Below are 10546 nucleotides of genomic sequence, written 5' to 3'. Positions count from 1 at the left end.
CAGACGGCGGTCCCTGGGTGTCGCCGGCTCCCGCCCCCTACGGGCTGGGGTCCTCCTCCGGCACCGCCCGGCTCCTCCTCCGGGCCAGGAGTTCTCAGCGAGCCGTGCGCCACGCAGGTGCGAGTGCAGGGATCGGGACCGGAATCGGGATCAGGATCCGGATCGGGATCGGGATCGGGATCGGGCGGATCAGGCAGCCCCAGCTCAGGTGAGAGCGCCCGCATCCTGCGCGGCCGCCCGGGCAGCTCGGGCAGCTCTGGGCGCGCGTGGGGTCGCGGGGGCCTAGGGGCGCGGGGAGGCGAGGCCACCTGTGGGGACACCGGCGACCCGGGACAGCGCGATCGCATCTGCTGGCCTCGGAACCCGGACGCGAGCCGAGCCGTAAGCCCGAGAGGGACCGCAGTCCGCTCCCGCTCTCCAGCGAAAGGACAGCGGCACAGCCAGCCTTGCAGCCTCGCCGACCGGACCCAGCCCGGGGCTCGCGGGGGTCAGGGGCGCGAGGGGAAGAGGCCCGCGGGGTCCCCGGGGCCGGGAGGGCGAGAGGATGGGGCGAGGCCCGGAGTCCCGAGGGTTCGTACCCTACGGAGGGCTCTCCGAGCAGTAGAGCTCGCGCTAGCAAATGCTCTTTCAGACCTTTGCACTTGGAATCAGAAAAACGGAATTTGGGAGCGATTTCCTATACATTATCTGCGTCGCTATGGTTACCTTAAGTTCTGACAGGCCCAGTCTCCTCATCTTTCAAGTGAGCCAGTTGGATGAAGATAATTTCTGAGGCCTTTTGATAGCACCTAAGGTGTCTAGCACTTGAAAGATGTATCATTGTTTAGCTCTTTAACCTGTTACAAATGTTGCTAATCTCATGAAACCGAAAAAGCCTGCCTCTAACTTGGCATTTGGCTTCCCCGCTTCTTTATTATCTACGCTTTCAGGACCTTCAAGACAAAAGTTGCAGTGAAAGCAAAATGTGTAAAGAGCTTGGAAATACGTGGTTTACTCATGACCGTGTAGAACACTTCCTATGTAATTTAAAGAATCATGATTATCTTCAAGCCAGTATTTCCAACCCTGCAATGAAAACACGAGGCTTTAGCACAGCAATACTCTCTCCGAGGACTGTACGTTTGGAGGAAATAAAAATTGTCTTGGAGGAAAACACAAATTACATCTTTCCGGGCAATTACTGCTCTTGGAAAGTGTTCATTACTTTTCAGAATAAGGTTGTGTCCCGAATGTTAACAAAGTGGCTTCAGACCACTGAAAATTGACTTCAATAGCAGAGACGCTGATTTTAGTAATGTATTGTTTTCTTGGAGCAGATCCCAGAAATAGCAGAGGTTAATTAAACAGTTAAACCAGAGATTAGGAATTCACAACACACACACACACACACACACACACACACACACACACACACACACAGTGGGACAAGGAGTGTTGTGATAAAGTATCAGTATACTTTTTCTTCCCTTTTGGTTAAAAACAAATCTTGACTTGTTTAGCAGACAGAGGATGGTAAGTGAGCTTTGGTAGCTACTTCAAATGTTTTGCTGATGGTATTTTCAAAATTATTAGAGATCTAGAGCAAGTTAGGATATGCTTTGAGGTGTTTGTAGCTCTTTTTGCTGGCTTTGACCTAGAATCATGAAATCATCTTATCCCCCTCACATATACTCGGCATGCCGTTTAGAGTAGAATGGATCTGAAGTACTGCGTTGTGAACGTGTTTGAACTGATTCCTAATGCCTGTTGGCCTCCGGGCTGGCAACGTCAGCGATCATTGAGGCATTGGTGCCCTCATGTCCTCATGTTCTCCGGTGAAGGAGGTGGTCACCTCCTGCAGAACAGGTGGGAGAGAGTTGAGGAAACTCCTTGGGTGGAGCCCTGGCCGCTGGCTTGGTGGAGAAGACACACTGTGGATACACCTGAGTACCCGCAGCCCAAGCCGGCTCGTTCACGGCTCGAGCACCCCTGTGGGTGGCAGGGGCTGTCCTCCTCTTGTGCAGCGTGGGCATCTCTTCACACTTAGATCCCCACGACGGGGCCAAGTGGTTTGTGTCTGTGAAGTGCAGTAACTTTGGGAGGTCTCAGAAATGGAACAAACATATCCAGAATAAAAAAAAAGAATCCTCTTGGCAGATACTACACTGCGTTCTTTATCCCAAGAGCCAAACACACCAACTGAGAACTGTGTCCCATGGAGCTCAAGTGGAAAAAAAAAGGCTGACAGCCGTTCTGAGTCTTAAGCTTTCATGTGATTTACACATTCCGATTTTAATTAAATTAGAAAGGCACAAATATTCACCTGCTGGACAGACTTAGTACATACAGCTTTTTGGAATTTGTATTTCAGTTTGATCTGCTTATCATTCAGAATATTCCTTCTCACTTTTATGATTCTACAGAATCATAATAATATTATGATTAATAATAATATTATTAATATTATGAATATTAATATTATCTATTATCTCTGAACACACGTGATCTTGTCAATCTTTACAGATTTCATCACTTTGAACTATAACACATACAGAGAGAAATACCTAAAATACATTGATTGGTTGACAAGCAGTATAAGAAATCCTAACATAAGGGAAATAGCCTGCTGATCACCGCTCAGGGAAGAACCCTCCTCCTACCTGGGAACTTCTCACTTGTGTCTTCCTTACTGCAAGCCTGGTTTTACACTTTTTAAAAAAGAGAGACATGACTATGGTAGACATTCTTTTATAGAGAGTTTTACTTAACATTCTCTTTGTGAGTTTAAACCATTTCTTCTCTTTCTGTAAAGAAACACATTCTGAAAGAATTGTTTATGGTCTGTTCCCAACTCTGAACTTTTTCTTAACCTCATTCCTATTCAACTTTAGTTTTCAGTACATGGTTTCTAATCACATTTGAGAAGGAAAAAAATCATACTTCACTGGCAGGCTTTGGGAAGGGTCATTTCTCCTCTGTCCTAAAAGTAGAATAATCTGAAAATACTCATAAGCAGGAATATATTAGTGATCTATTACTACTATGCATCAAATTACCCCAAAATTTAGTGGCTGAAAACAACAGATACTGAGCATTTCAGATATTAAGAGTTGATGAATGTGTGGGTCTATTTAGAGGTCTCTGTGTATATTTGCCAATACCACATTGTTTCGATTAGTACAGATTTAATAATCTTACTTTTTGATAGAGCAGATCTCCATCTTGCATATAGAATTAAAGAATGACGAACTGCATTCTCTTGTTTGTTATACTGTGTGTTACCTGGAGAAACAACTTTTTTTTTTAATGGTACCAGGAATCAAACTCAGGACCTTGCGCTTGCCAGCCAGGCACTTGTTCCGCTGAGCTATACCCCTGGTCCTGGAGAAACACCCTAAAGGAGGAAAGATTTGTTTGACTAATGATTTCTGAGGCTGCAGTCCATGCCTCCTGGCTCCCTTGTTTCTGGTGGGTAATGAGGGAGTATGTCGTGGTGAAAGGGCCTGGCAAAGCCAAGCTGCTCACCTCATGGCAGATGGAAGCAGAGGGAGAGAGCCTTCCCCATCCATGTGCTTCCCAAAGCCCGAAGCTGACCACCAAGCCTCTTGCAGGACATTTCACTCGTAAACCACGACCCCCTTTCCTGTCCACTTGCCGCACGTTGTTGGAAAGACTATTCTACTCCCATGGAGTTGTATCTGTACCTTGCCAAAAGTCAGTTTACTGAAAATGTAAGGGTTTATTTCTGGGATCTCCCTGCTACTTCTATGCTCTGCATTTCAGTCCTTATGCCAGTACCACACTGTCTTGGTTACTGTAGCCTTGGAATGAATTTTGAAAATGGAGCTGAGAGTCCTGTAGCTCTGTTCTTTCTTTTCAAGGTTGTTTTGACCATGCTCTTGTATATTCATTTGGGTTTTAGAATTAGCTTATCAGTTTCTGCACAAAAGGTGGCTAGGACTTCAAGGGGCATTAAATTGAATCTGAGATCAATTCCTGAAATAGTATCATTGTAACAAAATTATGTCTTTGAATTCCTAGAATATCTTTCTATTTATTTAAATATCCTATTTTTCAAATAAGTTTTTAATTTTGAGGGGTTGCTCAGGACTCAATCCAGGGCCTCAGACATGCTAGGTAAGCACTTTCCCACTGAACTACATCCCCAGACCTTTGCATTTTTTAAGAAAATTTTTTTATTTTGAGACAGGGTCTCTCCAAGTTGCCCAGGCTGGCTTTGAACTATGATCCTCTTGCTTCAGCCTCCTGAGTAGCTAGAATATCAAATGTGTGCCACCAGATTTAACATATTTAAACATTTCTAGCTTTTCTCAGTGACGTTTTATAGCATTCAATGTGCAAATGCTACATTTGTTTTGTTAAATGTATTCCTAAGTATTTTATTCTTTCTATTGGCATTGGAAATGCAACTACTTTTAAATTGTATTTTCAGATTGTTTATTGCTTGTGCACAAACATGCAAATGATATTGATATATTGATCTTACATTCTGCAGCCTTAGTGGATTTATTAGTTTTTCTGCTTTCTTACAGATCCCTCTGTGTTTTCTGTGTCAGGTTGTATTTTAGAGAACAGAGACCATTTCACGTCTTTCTTTTCAATCTGGATGCATTTGACTTTTTTCCTTGCCTGGTTGGCCTGGCCCTAACCTGAAGCCCTGTGCTGAATGGCGGTCAGAGCAGGCCTGCTTGTCTCGTTCCTGCCTCTAAGAGGAAGCACTGAGTCCTTCAACCATTAAGAATGATGTTAGCAGTACATTTTCTCTATGTGGCTATTTATGTCCTTATAGGTTGAGGAAATTTCCTTCTCTTCTTTGTTGAAATTTTTTTTTCTTTTTCTAATTTTTATTTTTACTAGCACATGTTTGTAGTGTATAATGACTCCATTCATCATAGGGGATTGGTACCTGTACATAACATCACTTTTTTGTTTGTTTTGGCACCGGGAATGGAACTCAGGACCTTGTGCTTACCAGGCAGGCGCTGTGCCGCTGAGCTATATCCCCGACCCATAACATGACTTTTAAACCATGCTATGGTGTTAGGGTTGCCAGATCTGTGGTACTGAGATGATGACGTCCTTTCTTAGGTGGATTACACTTACTGATTTTCATGTGTTCCATCAACCCTGCGTTCCTGGGCTGAATCATACTTGGGTGCAGCAAATCCTCTTTACACTGCGGATTGAGTTGGTGGTGTTTTTGCATCTAGTTCTTCTGTGATGTCCTGACTGGGTTTTGGTATCAGGATAACCCTGTCCTCGTAGGGTGGATTTGGAAGTGTTTAAAAAGCTTGATTCTGGATGGTTACATTTTTCACTATTAACCTTGCTGAAGTTTCAGTGCATTAGAAAACTTACATGTAAGTACTTTTGTATTCTCTACCTTTCTTCACTCTTTGTGAATACTGACATTTCTGTCCCTTCTTTTACAATCTTTTTACCTTCTTGTGCTTCCTTTGCTACGCCGACCAGCCCTCTAGTGCCACGTGGAAGTCAGGTGTGGCTGGAGGGAAGCGATCCAACACTCAGAGCCAGGCTGGCTGTGGGCTTTGGCATGCTGTGATGCAGGTTCAGGAAATTCTCTTCTGCTTCTGTTTTGCATGTAACTGTTGTCATAATTGAATGCTGACTTATCAAATGCTTTTTTATACTTACTGATGTAATGAGATACTTTTTCTCCTCTAGTTTTTTTTTTTTGACAGGGCCTCACTATGTAGTTCAGGCTGACCTTGAACTCACTATGTAGCAGAGGCTGGCCTCAAACTCATGGCAGTCCTCCTGCCTCAGCCGCCTGAGTCCTGGGATTACAGGCACGAGCCGCCACCCACAGCTTCTCCTTTAGTTTACCAACGAGGTTAATTACTAGTTGTTTATGAAAATATTAAATCATATTTGCCCCAGAATGAATTCTCACCCATGCTGTATGAGCATTTGTATGCCTTTATGTTTCTTTTTCATTGATATCTCTTCTTTGTGACTTCTTTCATTCTCCTCAGAGTTATATTAATTTTATTTGGCTTTTCAAACACCAACTTTAGTGTCATTGATTCGCAATCTTGTATGCTTGTTTCCTATGTGTTAGTCTTTATTATTTCTTCACGTCTACTTTCTTTGGATTATTGCTTTTCTTCTGTTCTAGCACCTAAATGGATGTTCTATTAAATGTGGTACCCTAACTGCTTATAAAGGAATAATGGCACATTATTATTCATCATTTTTCTTTTTATAAATATTTATGGCTTTGGGCTTCCTTTTGTTTATCTCTATGAAATAAGTTTGAGATGCTGTTTTCACTTACATCTTTTGTTATTTTTTTATTATCTTTAAAAAAAAAGACATACTCTGACTTCATTCTTTTTTTTTTTTTTGCCAAGTGACTTAAAGCACTTTCATAATGTCCTGGCACATGACATTTGTGCAGTTGTAAATTTGTTACTTCTTTCACTCTTAAAAACACTGATCAGAGAAGGTGAATTTCATTTATTTGTTCAACAAATGTTAGTTGAGCACTTATGCTGGGCTAAGCGTTATTCTAAATATTGAATAAAACAGATGAGCACCTCTGTGCTTGTAAAACATAATGGGGTCAAGTAAAAAATAAATATGCTAAGTAAGCAAATTATAGCATATATCGGAAGGTGATAGACATTACAGAAAGAACAGAAACGTAAAAGAGATCAGTAAGAGGCGAAGGAGAGAAACTCCAGCAGGGAGAGGAAAAAACAGAGAGAGAGAGGTGGGGAAGGGAGAGAGAGAGGGAAGGAGGGAGGGAGAGTGAGGGAGAGAGAGAATATGAGAACGAGAGCACACGTGTCCAAGTGAAGGGAGGAGCGGCCACGTCCTACTCTGTGGTGAGTAACTTCTGTAACACTGGGGACAACACTGAAGGGTCCGTTTGTGTTACACAACCGGATGGAGCCAACAGAGACTCAGGAGTTTCCGTAGTGGTATTTTATTAGGCTTTAAAAATGTGAAGTCATGTTTAAGTAAAAGGCGAAAGATCTATATGATCCGAAGAGGAACCAGAGTATATGTGGAGTCATGTTTAAGAACAGCTGTTGTCAAATACCTGTTTAGTGAAGGCACAGGAAAATTTAGGTTTTTTTTTTCTCACAATTATATTTTCTCATTTTACTTTAACTAACAGCTGTTATTTGGGTGCCTAAACCTATGAAAATTAAGAATCTGTAAACACAAGATAATTGAACAATTAGATTTCTGCATGTACACACAGAACTTCCGAACCGAACTGGCCAGTGCTCCACAGAAGGAAAGGAAAATCAACTGTACATGTACATAGACACACACAGGTCTGCGTATGTGTGCGTTGTATACATTTTTTTTTTTTCCGGTACCAGGAATTGAACTCAAGACCTTGCGCTTGCCAGGCAGGCGCTGTGCTGCTGAGCTAAATCCCCAGCCCCCTGTGCTTTGTATACAAACACAGAGAGAAAACATTGGCGTGCACATTCGCACCCATTAATTATCACTGCTATTATATTATTGTAGGACACAGGCATCCGGCAACCCTACTGCTGGTCACAAGTCTGATTTGGGGAAGAAAAGGCTTTCTGATAGCACCAGCGGGTTGTAAAAACCACTCTATAAAAATAGTCTGTAAAGTAGGATATAAACTGCAGCCAGGTGGGCAGGTGGCTTCTTTGGCCTCTTGACTGATGTGATTCTAAACTGGCAAATCAGTTCCCACACAGCAGTTCTTAGTGCCTTCACCCCACCTTTGTTGATTTTTCTTGCTGCGGACCAGAGGTCCTGTGGGGATCTTACAGCTTATGAAGTGCTTCACACTTCTCCCCATTCTTCACGGGCGATGTTCTGGGTCAGGTCCAAAATGTCCCCCAGAAGTCTCAGTGTTCAGAGGGGCTTTTGGAAGGGGATTGGATCATGAGTGCTCCAGCTTTATTAGCAGATTAACTCATTGATGAGGTCACAGTTGGTGGCATTTTTGAGTGGTAACAGAAACTTGGGGGGTGAGGTCTTGTTGAAGCGGGTCATGGGTGTGTGACCTCAGGGGTTACACCTGGTTTTGGGGCCCTTCTCCGGTCCTTTCCCTCTCACTGTGCTTCCTGGGTTCCATAAGGTGAGCAACTCTCCTCCACCACAACCCTCTGCCATGTTGTTTCTGCCTCCCCTCAGGCCCAAAGCAGTGAAGCCAGTGGACTGTGGACTGAAATGTCTGCAACCATGAGCTGAAATAAACCTTTCCTTCTCTAAGTTTTCTCTAAATGGTTTTTCTCAGGTACTTGGTCACAGAGATGAGGAGATCACTAATACAGGCAGTTAAACACCTCCCCTATGGACTTGTTCATGATTCTTAAAGTAGAAGTAGCTCACTCTCTCTGACTGATTGTACTTCCTTAAGTTGAAGACACCATGGATGTTTTTTTTTGTCTTTTTGAGACAAGTTCTCGCTACACAGTCCAGGCTGGCCTTGAGTTCACTTTGTAGCCCAGGATGGTCTTGAACTCACAATGATCCTCCTGCCTCAGCCTCCCTAGTGCTGGGATTACAGGTGTGCACCACCACGTCTGGCTAATACCATGGATTTTTAAGACGTACTATTTTTTTTTTTATATCACTGACTTCTTTAAAAAGTTCTACCTATTTAACTCTCTTACAATACTCTCTCTTCATTTAGAATTTTTGTTCTATGCTTATTGAAAGAGTTCTTTTAGAATTATTTAGATAAGAATCTACTTAGATAAGAATCATATCATTCTTATATGGAAAATACAAATCAAGTACTTTGATTAAGGAATTCTTTTTCATATTTAATGTCTGTTTTATTTACTTGCTTTTCAACTCAGGGCTGTTGATAACAGGCTGGTGCTTGTGCTGCTGAGCTATATGCCCAGTCCTGGGCTGTTGATAATAATATTTTTTCAAATAATTTCATACTCTGGACTGTTGTTGTGGCTTGGGGTTTTGCAAGGGGAGCAATATAATACAGGACACATATTTTATAAGGTTATTTATAACAGTCACCTAAAGAATCACATACAAGAGAGTGCAGGAAATCTGTCCACATTGAAGACCAAACAATCCAGCTGAGGGCCTGGATCCCACAGCAGTGTCCTGCATGAGTCCAGCTAAAGACATAGAGCCCATAACAATGCCTCCCACAGGCCTAACTGGAGGCCTAGAGCCCATGACAATGTCTCATGAAGGCCTGTTTCACGGATCTGTGCTGGGATGGCCCAAAGGTCAGTGGTGGAAGCTAGAAAGTCTATGCCAGTGGGATGAAGGATCTGTGCTAGCAGGCTGAGGGATCTGCCCCGGAGCCAGGAAGCAAGCTCAAAATGTACCCAGATTGACATTATAGTAATTTGATGTATAAAAACACCATAAAATCAATTAATTTTTATATTCCCAGTACCTTGTGTAGAAACTTACATTTGTTAAAATTCAGTTAGTATATTAAAAAAAAATTCAGTTAGTATTTAAATGAGTCTGTTTATGTACAGATTTTAAGATTTTGGCCAGGGACATAGCTCAGTGACCAGGCCAGTGCAAGGTCCTGAATTTGATTCTTGGTACCAAAAAAAAAAGATTTTAAGTTTCTGTGTAGATGAGATGCAACCTACTGACTCATCTTTCTTGACTTGGTGAAAGTGAGATCTCTGAATCCTATTTTATTTTCTGCATTATTTAAGGAATGAATTTCTGACAAGATTGCACAATTAGAGTCACATCAGGGTTATAGTACTTAAAATTATATTTTCACAGTGACAAATGCTTATGCCAGGATAATGGAACATTTTGAAAAAAAATTAAAAGTAATTAAAGTCTGTAACAGTGGTTTGATGAGAATAACATGACCAGTTTCTACCCCACACAAAGAAACAAGAATTAAAGGTGCTTCACATTATAAGTCTACTAAAAATAAGTCAGCCTAGCATTATTTTGTTAAATTTTTGACATTTGAAGAAATAATGTTTTTCATTTATATTCAAATAAAATGCTTGAATGTTGTTATTTAAGAAAGAGATGGATTCTTCTCTCACGGAAAGAAAATGCCAAAAATCGGGGGCAGATGGGGCTCAGTGAGTTCATTCCTCAGAGCAGCAGAATTGTCAGAACTGCTTTTATTGTAGAGTTTCCTGCAAGCTCACAGGCTTTGGGGGTCACTGGAGCAGGATGTAAATCATTTCTTCATGTACAGTCACTTGCTCAAACACTGAGGCTGTTTTGTTTTATACTGAAAGATACTTGATAGGTTAAAAATAACACAAATAATGATTCATGATAGAAATTAAACGGTGTGATTTTCCTCTAAAAACACATACTGTGATCATCCAGTGGACCGGAGATCTGGATTTTTCTTCTGTTTAAAGTTTATAGTAATAACTGAAGAGTGAGTGATCCATTCAACATACGTTCTGTGTCTGATGTATCATGCAAGTTGAATTATTTCCCACACATCCGGGAATCATAGACATGTAATTTATATCAGAGTATGGATGAGCCTTTGTACACTTTATAAAGATTTCTTCAAATATTTGTGTATCTTTTTTATATTTTAAATTAT

At 41.7% G+C, this 10546-nt stretch overlaps 1 protein-coding gene across 2 annotated transcripts in view; it reads left to right on the top strand.

Annotated features, from left to right (window-relative positions):
• Lepr (leptin receptor) overlaps positions 1-10546 on the top strand; it is a 76419-nt gene continuing 65873 nt past the window's right edge. Inside the window, exon 1 of one of the 2 annotated variants that reach the window (XM_005385299.2) lies at positions 1-208. The gene's annotated coding sequence lies outside the window, so the exon portion shown is untranslated. The remainder of the gene's footprint in view (positions 209-10546) is intronic. The other variant, XM_005385300.2, reaches the window with a different exon arrangement.

This window comes from Chinchilla lanigera, unplaced genomic scaffold, assembly GCF_000276665.1.
Source record: "Chinchilla lanigera isolate Chin_1 unplaced genomic scaffold, ChiLan1.0 scaffold00022, whole genome shotgun sequence".
NCBI classification, from domain to species: Eukaryota; Metazoa; Chordata; class Mammalia; order Rodentia; family Chinchillidae; genus Chinchilla; species Chinchilla lanigera.
The sequence above is the reverse complement of the archived record's forward strand: the minus strand, read 5'-3'. Positions and strand labels throughout refer to the sequence as shown.